The 11,287-nt window shown below is 49.1% G+C and overlaps 1 pseudogene across 1 annotated transcript; it reads right to left on the bottom strand.

Moving 5' to 3' along the window:
- Positions 1-6,647: 6,647 nt before the first annotated feature.
- LOC148714342 (UDP-glycosyltransferase 86A1-like) lies at positions 6,648-8,689 on the bottom strand (annotated as a pseudogene). The gene is made up of 2 exons (XR_015976246.2): positions 8,062-8,689; positions 6,648-7,964 (listed from the first exon to the last, which is right to left on the bottom strand). The product of XR_015976246.2 is annotated as a UDP-glycosyltransferase 86A1-like (transcript).
- Between the last annotated feature and the right edge of the window lie 2,598 nt (positions 8,690-11,287).

The following is an 11,287-nucleotide window of genomic DNA, read 5'->3' as shown; positions in this document are numbered from 1 at the left end:
GATGAAAAAAATCTGGTGTTCCGATCCCCCTCCAAAATCCACCGAACTCTGGATTTCTGTCTCCACAGTATCTCCTGCTATCTGAGAAGAGAATCATGTAAAGCCAAATGCGATCTTAGCTCCCCCACCTCCTCCTCCGATAATCCTCCCCTCTGTGCCTCTTGAGACTGTAACCTAGCAATGACCTCCTCTTCCTCCTAAAGATGTTTCTCACTTCCTCACGATTCCATCTCTGCAACCGCCTCCTAGTCAACTCCAACCTGCGAGACACCCGATATATAGCATCTTCCCTAACCAAGACTCTCCATGCCTCCCTCACCATCTTCCAGGACCGTGGATAGCAAAGTCAAAACTTCTCAAATCTAAGGGGAGAACGAACTGGGATATGTTTCTTAGTACTCACCAGCAAAGGGCTATGGTCCGAAGCAATCCTGGGCAAATGTCTGACATGATGGTCTGGGAAGTACTGAACCCACCCAGTTGTGGCACAGGCTCTATCTAATCTTCTCCAGACTCGGGCCTGCCCCTGCTGATTATTGCACCATGTGAACCTAGGGCCCGAGCAGCCCAGATCAATCAGTCTGTTGGAAGTGAAAAAGTTCTGGAACTCCTTAATCTTCCTATTGTAAGAGAAAGGCTTCCCCACCATCTTCTTCTGGGAGTCAACAATATAATTGAAGTCCCCTGCCATCAACATTGGGTAGCCCTGACTGATCACCTGAGAAGCTTCCTTCCATAGGATCCTCCTTTTCCTATACTTAGTGCTAGCATACACCGCTGAGAGAACCCAAGGACTCCTATTACCCTCCGAAATCACCATAATTACCTCCTGATTACAAACATTAAACGGTCCAACCTGCACTACCCCAGTCCCCAAATGACTATAATGCCTCTCGACAATCCTTGAGATTCCACAGCACAGAACCCTCATGATCTCGGTAGCGCCCTTCTAGCCTTTTGTAGACTCCTCCCGGAGAGTCGAGTCTCAAACAATACACAAATGTCAGAGTTGTGCAACTGCACTAACCAACGGAAAGCGGGGGCAAAGGAAGGTTTCCCCGCCCCACGACAATTCCATAGCATAATCTTCATAAATCACCCAAAGAGTCTGCACAGCCCCCAACCCCGGAGCTGTTGCTGCCGCCTACTGCCCCCTCCACGCTCCCTTCACCTCCTAGAGCATCAGTGTTCTTCCCCTTAGCTAAAGTCATTAATTGAAGCAAAATTTGGAGATGCTGCCTCCCACTATTCTCTTGTGCCATATGGCATGCTGCATCTACAGTGCCCATGCTAGTAGCCGTTGGCTCCCCCTGCTTCCCACCAAAATCCAAAGCCTCCACATCAACACCCGATTCCCCACTCTTGGCCTTCCCCCGTGTTAGCCTCACCCTGAGAAGAGCATCATTGGCCATCCGTGCCGTTGGCACGGTTTGGTTGGGAGACCTGCACCATAGCCGGCTATGGCCACCTCCTCCGAACCGGTGTCAAGGCCGTCCTCCGCTCCACCCTGCCGCACCGCCACCTCCCCAGGCTCATCCCCATCCATCGCCATCGCACCCGACTCGGACAAGTCTGCTACCATGGAGAGAGCACGGGCCAACCGCTGCCTAGGTGGCTCCCCCCCCCCCCCCGCCGCCGTGAGGCGTCAGCAGCTCCCCTAGTCTCGTGCACCACCCGAGGAGGCCGGCCATGCACCGTCGCAGAAGACGGGGGGGGTGCTCCTGCTCCTCTGGCGAGCAGTGACCACCGGCCGCCCAGCCTTCGTGGACGAGGGCATCACCCTTCCAGCAGCTAGAGATGGTTCTCCCACCATCAGGCCCACTTCCCTTTGATCCATAGGTGGATTCTTGGGCCGTTTCATCAGACTGAGGCCCGGCCCACCTGAGCGCAGTCCGCTGCTTGATTTGGGCCTCACCTCAACCCGGCCCAGGTTGATTTCGGTCCGACTCGAGTCCGGCCGACAACCGAACTCAGCGTCCGACCCGGAGCCCGAGCCAGGTGGACTCGGACCACCCGGAACAACACCTGCTCCAGCTTCCGAGACGTCCTTCTTCGGCGTCCTCCGGCGGGCCACCTTGGAAGGTTTCTGCCACCCTTCGAGGTCAATCGGAGAGCCTGTAGGGACCGGCCTATCTCCCGTCAAACTCAGCTTGGATTCAGGTTTCAAATCTGAGGGCCCCGTAGGTATAACACCGAAGGTGTTATACCGAAGGGGATGAGCCTAAGGTTATATCCCCTTCAGGGGGATATAACTACTTAGGCGAACTCCCCCCCCCCCCCCCCCCACTCCTACGTAAAAGTGGTAACGTAGTTACCTCTTTCACTCCGGAGTTACCCCCCCTCACAGGGGGAATAAATTGAAGAATCAAGTGACTTGTTAAAAGCATACTTCTAACTCGAACTATTTCATTACGGAGTACCTCAAGCCCCGCCTCGCCGTTAGCTTCAAACCATTAATGAAAATCACTTTTCACTCTAGAAGTCCTCAATGGAAGCTATTCAAATTTCGCAGAATATTGCTTAGTGCTCTCTTGGGATGGGCGTCGAGTTCTTCCTCGCATCTGTCCCCTTCATCTCCTTCCTCAAGGACGCCCCCATGGGCACCTACCGGAACCCGATCTGGTTAGTAACTATCCACGGTCCGTAGATACCTTCCTCTCCGAACCCGTCGCCCTCCCTATCCACCTGCGTGCTCTGCAGCGACCTTCCTATTTGCATCCTCTCCCAATCCATGCTTCTCCGCCGCCGATTCCTTCCCCGCCACCGATTCCTTCCCCACCGCTGCTGGAAGCGGGAACTTGCATTCCACCGACGAGTGTCCAATCCGACTGCACTTAGAGCATGGAGCAGGCAAGCTTTCATAGGTAAATCCCTGCAAGAACTTCTCCTCTCTTCCTGCCGATCTCCCCAGCACGAAAGTCCCAAGCTTGAGCGGAGCAGAGACGTCCAGCTCAATCTTCACCCTGGCAAATCCATACCGCTTCCTCTTGTGCCGTGAAGCCATCTAACTCTAGAGGGTTGCCGGCCCTCACCGCAATCCGAAGAATAGTTTCCTTCTTCCAGTAATCCAACGGCAACTCGGGCAAACGGAGCCATACCACCACCCGCCCGATACCACTGGCCCCCGGGGTGAAATTGGGACGCCACCGATCTATGGCGAGCAGCTGTCCGGCCACTATCCAAGGACCATTCCTCAACGCGGCCTCCCAATCCGTTTCATTGGCAAATCTAATGGCGCTGAAGCCGTCCACCACCATGAAGCTTTCAACATCATACGCCAATCTCCTGGCCCATCGAATTTCCTTAGCCACCCAATGCACTGGAATGCTCCTCCCCAAACTCCTCACTAGGATTGTGGTGTTCCTCTACTCCGACTACGTGCCCTCTAGCTCCTCTTCTGGCACCTCCACAACCTCGGTGAACTGGCTCTGCACCACTTCTAGTTCATGGGGAGAGATACGGTGACTGGTCCATACCGATTGCCTCAGCATGCCTTTTGCCACCTCCGCCCACGACGGACGCTTCGCCGCACTCCTAGGGGTAATGTTGCTCGGTCCTCCGGACTTCCCCGACATCAGTGTCGCCGATGGCCCAGCTCCAGGTTCAGCCATATCACTAACCCGATAACTGTTTGGCAAAAATCCCCTATGACACCCATCCAAAACACGAATCTCTATGCACCTGCTCACCCCACCCTCTCCCTAGTTTCGATCATTCGCTCCGAACCCTCCGCTTTCGGTTGGGCAAGAAGATGGAGCATTGGATTTCGGGTTTCGGGCTTGAAAACCAACCCGAAACCCGAATCCGTTTGGCCAATATCAATTAAAAAAATGAAAGTATTAACAGGTTTCGGGTTTTTGGGTTTCAACCCGAATCCTTTTGACTTAAACTGTGTTTTTTGCAGTTAACCCCCGAGAATATGTTATGACTTAAAAAAAAGGGCTTCAAAAATTCATATTTGATCCCCAGAAGAAAGTTGAGTTACAGAAAGGTCCTCCAATATATTTATTTGCTCCCTACACTCAAGTTTCATTACAGAACAATACTCTGATAACTATGTATTACTCCCTGTAATGAATTTATTGCATAAATAATTAATTTAGATGCTTCTTATGATGAAACATGATTGCTTAAATTATTCATATTTTCATGATAAAAGGGTGATATATGCATGAGACGAGCCAAAGCATCTTATGTAGGAAAAGACATAAAAATGATTAAATTTTTTGCATATTTGTGGTGATGAGCCAAAGCATCTCATAAATCTTAGAATGCTTTAATTTAATCAATAAAGAATCTTTTATCACCATCTCATGAAATTGAATACTTGCATCATACATAATGAACCGGCCCAAAGGAAAGTCATTATACAAAGTTAATAATGGAATGAAATAATGTTATTAGTATGATATTTATGATGAAATCTTGTTGCCCAAAGGCCTTGAATTCTTCATTAATATTGAACGATATCTAGTGAAATTATCCATAACTTATTCCATACCTTTTTATCATTTGCGATTACTCATTGTCTCGTGCTCTACGATATGCCTGTGGGGAATGAGTGCTGCAGGCCTATGTTCCGGCCCTTGGTGCCCAGCCGATCTCCCACCTTCTCTTTATAGATGACTGCCTTCTATTGGCCAGACCTTGGCCTAGGGATGTTATTGTTCTTCAGAGGATTTTGGAGGATTACTGTCGGGCTTCGGGTCAGAGGGTGAACCTCCAAAAATCGACAGCTGCTTTTAGCCTGAGGACTCCAGTGCGGGTGCGATAGGAGATTAGGGGGATTCTGGGCATAAGGGAGTAGGATGGACCGTGGACCTAGGACCTATTTGGGAGTCTCGATTACTAGGAGGAGGTTACTATCTTGGACTGTCAGGATGTGGTGCAATGGATGCAGCAGAGGTTGGAGGGTTAGAGAGCTGCCGCTCTCCATGATGGGGAGGGTGACCTTGGTTAGGTCTGTACTCTACTCCATGCTTGTCTACTTGATGTCGAACGCCATTGTCCCCAAGATGGTGTTGATGAGGATTGAGAAGCTTGCACGGAGCGTTATTTGGGGGTCGTAGGGCAGTGGCTGGGGGGCTCATCTGGTGGACTGGGAGTCGGTATGCCAACTGACTAGGGCAGGGGGGCTGGGTATCCAGTCTCTACTGTCAGGAAGGAAGCGCTGATTGCTCGGCATGCTGCCAAAGTTATCTTGGAGCCACAATCTGTTTGAAGTCAGTTGATGGTCGCCCGGTATGGCCCTATTGGGAGTAGTGGGATCCCACCTAGGGGTCGGAGGGCGTCACCAGTTTGGCACGAGATCTGCTGGTATATGCCTTGGTCCTATCAAGATGCTGGTGGTTGATTGGTGATGGTCGGAGGGTGGATGTGACGGGAGATAATTGGGTGGAGGAGCTCCTATTGATGTGGTGGCCGATCCTAGTCAGTGTTGAGGCCGAGGAGGGACTCCGAGTGTGCGACCTTCTTCTTCCAGGTGGTGCGGGCTGGGATACCCACCAGATCGATCAATTATTTGGGGAGCCACTTGCAGAGCGGATTCGGTCGCTCTCAGTTTCGGGGCATCCTTGCCCCGACGTCAGGGTGTGGAGCTCAAGTCAAGGTGGCTGACGTTTGCTATGTTGTCTAGGGCAGAGGACAGTTGGGGGTGGATCTGGCGATTTAGGCTGCACCCCAGAGTGGCCTTATTTCTCTAGAAGATCGCCTGGGGCAGGCTACCGACGAGGTTGCTGTTGTGCGAGAGGGAGATGGGTATCCACCCTCAGTGCCCGGAGTGTCAGAATGACAAGTCGTTGTACCATGCTATCTTCCCAGTGTCACCAGGCCAGGAGGATTTGAAGGATGGCAGGTTTCTCCATGGACTTATGGCGCCATGCGGCGGCCTTTCTTTAGGTTCTCCAACGCTTAGCCGAGGCTTTGCAGTCCAAACCGGAGCAGTGCGGGCGACTTATACTACCTATCAGATCTGGCTAGCGAGGAATGCATGGACCTTTGGCGAGAGGAGCCCCACACCCGGGGTGGCGGTGGAGAGGGCGCGGATGCTGGCAGTGGAGACCTCTCAGGCGATCTGCTCGGATAGATCTTTGACAGTTCGGGACATCTGGGGCTCTACATCTGCTCGAGGAGCGCGTCGTATGGTGTTTTTCACCTGATTGCCCCCACCCCCGAGTTTCCTCAAGGTCAATTTCGATGGATGCGTCTTGCAGGGCGGCAGTGTGGAGATGCGAGCTTTGTTGTCAGGGGGCCTAGATTCTAGGGTGATCGTGACCGGGGGTTGCTACTTATTCAACACCTCAGTGCCAGCGGCGAAGTTGAGAGCGGCTTGGTCAGGTTGAGCTATGTTCGGCGTGCTCTACTGGAGAGAGAGATCTTCCATGAGGGTGACTCTGCGATGGTCATTGGGTGGATCCTACAGGCATTGGGTGGGGTTGGTCATTACCACCCGCTGCTGAGAGACATGGCCTATACAGGTTAGTGATCTAGGCGAGACATGTGTTCAGGTAGGCCAATGGGGCCGTGGATTGAGTGGCTTCCCTTGTTGCTGACCACTTTGGGGACCACCTTTGTTATGTACGATACGTTCGTTTTCGCAAAAAAAAAAAAAAAAAAGCACCCTTTAAGCACGGCAAAAACAAAATAGCTCACTTAATAGCACGTCCATTGCTTAATTTCCATCCCTTTTCGCACTTGAAATCCAAAGTTACAGGGATATGAAGCTATTGAACCACAAATCAAAAACGGCATTCTCCGTTGCGAGACTACCTTCAATTAATTTATTATCATGTTTTGTGAACTGTGTTTCGTGAGATCCTCAATGAATCGATCAAAGTTCTTCTGGGACGAACGAACCATCAGGAGTGAGCGCAGTCTCCAAAGTTCTCTCGACCATCTCAACCTCCTTCCTCACCTCATTGCCCACTTCTCCTTCCTACTAAACCCATCCATCCTTCCAAAGCCGACCCCGGCCTTCCAATCCCGTACCATACGCTCTCAGATATCGAATCCCGTACCATCCCCCAAGACAGTATACCCCACTGCAAGACCATCGATCTTTACTTCATTGTCCTGTTCTCTGAACTATATCCCATTAGATCCTCCACAAACTGATAAAAGTTTTTCTGCGAAGAACCCTCAGCAGCTACCGCACTCTCTAGTGCTCTCCTCACCTCCTCGATCATCTTCTTGGCCTCAGTCCCTTCTTCCCCTCCCATCAAGCTGTCGACTCTCTTGGACACATCCTTCCCGCTAACTTCCTCAATCCTTCCGAGGTCGATCCCGACCTTCCAATCCCTGACCACCAATTTCCGATTGGTGAACTGATCAGTTTGCAGCGGGAAGCACAGCATCGGGACCCCGCACCGCATGCTCTCCAATACCGAATTCCACCCGCAATGCGTCAAGAAGCCTCCGACTGAAGGGTGCGACAGCACTTCCATTTGGCAGCACCACGGAACAAGGATCCCTCTCCCATGGCTCTCCTCTAAGAATCCTTGGGGCAATGGCTCGTGCTCGTCAGAGCTCACGATATCTGGCCTAAGGACCCACATAAAGTTCGCCTTGCTGTGTAAAATCCCATATGCGATCTCCCCCAGGTCTCTCTTGCTGACGTTGGCAAAACTCCCGAAGGAAACGTACAAGACGGAGCCTGCCGGCTTGGAGTCGAGCCACTGGGAGCAATCGGACTCAACCTGCAAGGTCGTTCTGACAGAGATTCCGGGGAATAATCCAGCTTGAATGAGTGGGCCAACAGCATAGAATGGCTTCTCCTGCTGCATGGCCGATATGGTCTCCGGCTCGAGCTCCTGCACCGAGTTGCATACCACGAAGATCTTCAAATGCCTTGAAGATTATCCGGTGCAGCACCGAAGTTGTATCTGTCTCTTGGAGGTACGACATGAGGTCGGTCGGCTCGACCGCCGGCACCCCTGGTATGTAGGTTATGGTGTCCTTTCGATTCTCTACCATCAGCAAATATATTAGTAAGAAATCTAATCGACAAATTTAATGGCAAAAGAGAGATGGCTATGCCTCAATGAGGGAGGTGAACTTTCGTACCACGAGAAGCGAAATGGCCATTTTTGATGAGAAGGTCGATGTGGTAGTAAAGGGCGAAGACGACTGCAGGCTCCGTCCAGAAGGACACGTAGGGGATGCCGAACTTGTTGGCGATGGTGTCGGGCCAAACGAAGAAGGTGTCGGCGATGAGGCAGGTGATAGGGGGGCCTGCCGCTTGGGTGAGCTTTCGCATGAGCTCCTCGACATGGGCGGAGAACACATAGAGGAGGGAGTGCAGGAATTGGATGGGGTTCGCGGCGCGGTCGAAGGAGATGGGGAGGCCGTCGCTGATGAGCTCATAGCGGATGTCAAGGCCTGAAGCACGGGCGTCGGCGAAGATATCGTGGTCGATGGAGGAGGCGGAGCGGCGGGCGCGGGAGGACTGGTGGTGGACAGCTTCGGTGTTGACGTAGGTGATGGCGAAGCCCCTGGTGGCGAGCTTGATGGCGAGGCAGGCGGCGGGGTTGATGTGGCCCTGGAGAGGGACGGGGATGAGCACTGCGTGGGGCTTCTGTGGGAGCTCTGCCATTGTTGCTGAACCTATTTGGGTAAGAAAAAGGGGATGAACAGTTCCTAGCTTTTAAACCAAGGATAGGTCGCTTGCTGTGACTTACATACACGTGTCTGGAGTTCAGGGACCCAGGATCCCTGGTGGAGGTGGGATGATGATCTTGAGAAAAAAAAGAATCTAGAGAAGAAAAAACAATGGGGAGGGTCGCTGCCGTCAACTGGTCAGAGTGTCGGCCAGCTGTCATGAAGATGTGATGGTGAGTCATAGTCATTCACCTGATGCCGTTGGATTAATGGCTGCTACTAGGGATAAGGAGCTAGGGCTAGCCTTGATCGGACGTCGCTCGGCACCGGAGGGGAGCTTGCCGTTGGACGTCACTCGGCACCGGAGAGGACAAGGATCGGCCGCTCGTCGTCGGAGAGGAGAGAGGAGAGAGGAGAGAGGAGGGAGAAGGAGAGAAGCTTGCCATCGTACGTCGCTCGGCGCCGGAGAAAACAAGAGTCGGCCGCTCGTCGTCGGAGAGGAGGGAGGAGGAGAGGAGCTAGGGCTAGCCTTGATCGGGATGCAAAATAAAGAGGAGAAGAACAGCCGCTAGGTTTTGATGTCAATTTTACTTCTGACGATGCGTATAAGCGTCGTCTTAGGCCACAGTCTACGACGACGCTAATTAGCGTCGTCTATGGCCGACGCTTTTTAAAAGCGTCGGTAAGTTTTAGCGCTAGTCCAAAAAGCGCCGACGCTTGGAAAAAGCATCGGCAAAAAAGAATCTTTAAAGCACGATTTTTCTGCAGCGAGACCCTAGGAATTAACGGACTCTAGAGTTTAGCAAGCATGTGGTAATGCACATGCAACTTTAAAGAAGGATTTTTTTTTGATTTTTTTAAATACATATTGTATCTGTTTGAGGCTCTCATTGACTTGAGTTTAATGTGAAGTTATCACTAATCTTAAGATGTTAGAAATCTATATAACAATAAAATTATAGATAAAGGCCTAGTTTCGATGGGAAAGGATTTGTAAGTGCGCCCGAACGGTGCTCCTATAAGAAAGTTTTCAAAGTAGATAGTTTCCTAATTCATTTTTAAAATTTTATGTATGACATAAATAAAGCTGATTATAGGTTGGATTTGGATACTAGTTCAAAGTCTGACTAAAAATGAATATAGTATAGATTCGAAATCTGATCCATGAATAGCTCTAATGGCAAACAGAAAAAAAAAAATCGAGAAACTACCTAACAAGCTCTTAAACCGATTTTTTATTATAATTATCTGCTTTTGTGTTAGTTTAGTATTTTCTTGATTATAGATGCATGCGTTCTATCATATACATTGGTTAATGCGCTTGTTATTTTTTGTGCATTCTCTTTACATTTCATCAATAGACTGGGAAAAGCTTTGAACAAAGGTATATTTATGGTACGTGAAAAAGAGACGTGGTTATTAAAAAAATACACGAAAGATGGAGAAAGACCCACTACAGGAAAACAGAGCTATCCCGGCGCTTTTTTTTGACCTATAATGACGCTTATAAGCGTCGGCTAAAGTACCGCCGACGCAATCTAGAGCGTCGCCCAAGCGTCGGCGATACCAGAGTGGCAAATTTTTTTGCCGACGCATGAAGAAAGCGTCAGCAAAAACTAGGATTTGCTGACGCTTGCATAGCGTCGGAAAAAAGAGTGGTTTGCGTCGGCAATAACTCGATGGTATGAAATTCTCACTGGTTTTCGCCGACGCTTTTTAGCGTCGTAATATATCGACGCTTTTAAGCGTCGGTATATCCTTATGGCAGTGCTGCGCCACGGGGTCTTTCGCCGACGCTTAAAAGCGTCGGCAAATTGCTGTCGCACGGGATCGTTTACCAATGCTTAAAAGCGTCGGCAACTGTTTTTTTAAAAAAAAATTAAAAACACCAATTCATATTATAAAACGCACATTACAAAACAGTCATTATAATAATATAAACCTGTATTAAATTGATACATTGACACAAACACTCAGATCATTCGAAATATGAATATTGTCATATCTGATTAAAAATTTGCTTAATAAACTTCAAATTACAATGTACTATGAAAAATAAGAAACGTATACATCATCTACAATGTACATATCAAACTCATAAAAGATAATCTAGAATGCATCAGGGACGGGATTCAGCTCCATCATCATCTCTACAAGCGTTTGAAGAATCAGGAATCTACAAAAAAAAAAAAAGAGAAACCTTAGAAGTTAGGAATAATGTGATACATTAACTCATATATCATAATTGATAATATGTAAAGTATTGAAATATATATAGTTATTTACCTGAGAAGGTAGAAATCGTTGTAACATGGATGAAATATTCGTAAGCTGAGACTGCAAATTTGCTTGGTTTTGCTTCAGCTCTTCAATAGTTGCTTGAAGATGACGAACTTCTACAGTGTTACTACCTTCTTTGGCATTTCTTATATATGTGCCCACTGAAGACAACTGAGTGGGGGTAACTCAATATTGTAAAATGACGAACTTCTGCAGTGTTACTACCTTCTCTACCTTCTCTGCAGTGTTACTACCTTCTCGCGGCATATTGTAATCTAGTATGCCCAAAAAAGAATCAATATTAGTTAAATATTAAAAATATATAAATAATTTATAAATTGCAAAATAATTTAATGCATAAAACTAATGTTTTACTTACCATTAAGAAACTAGCCAGCTCTCATTCAACATC

This window comes from Phoenix dactylifera, chromosome 3 (assembly GCF_051530095.1).
Source record: "Phoenix dactylifera cultivar Ajwa chromosome 3, Ajwa_hap1_PhDact_Kaust_v1.1, whole genome shotgun sequence".
Classification (NCBI taxonomy): domain Eukaryota; kingdom Viridiplantae; phylum Streptophyta; class Magnoliopsida; order Arecales; family Arecaceae; genus Phoenix; species Phoenix dactylifera.
Note: the sequence above shows the minus strand (reverse complement) of the source record. Positions and strands in the feature narration are given on the sequence as shown.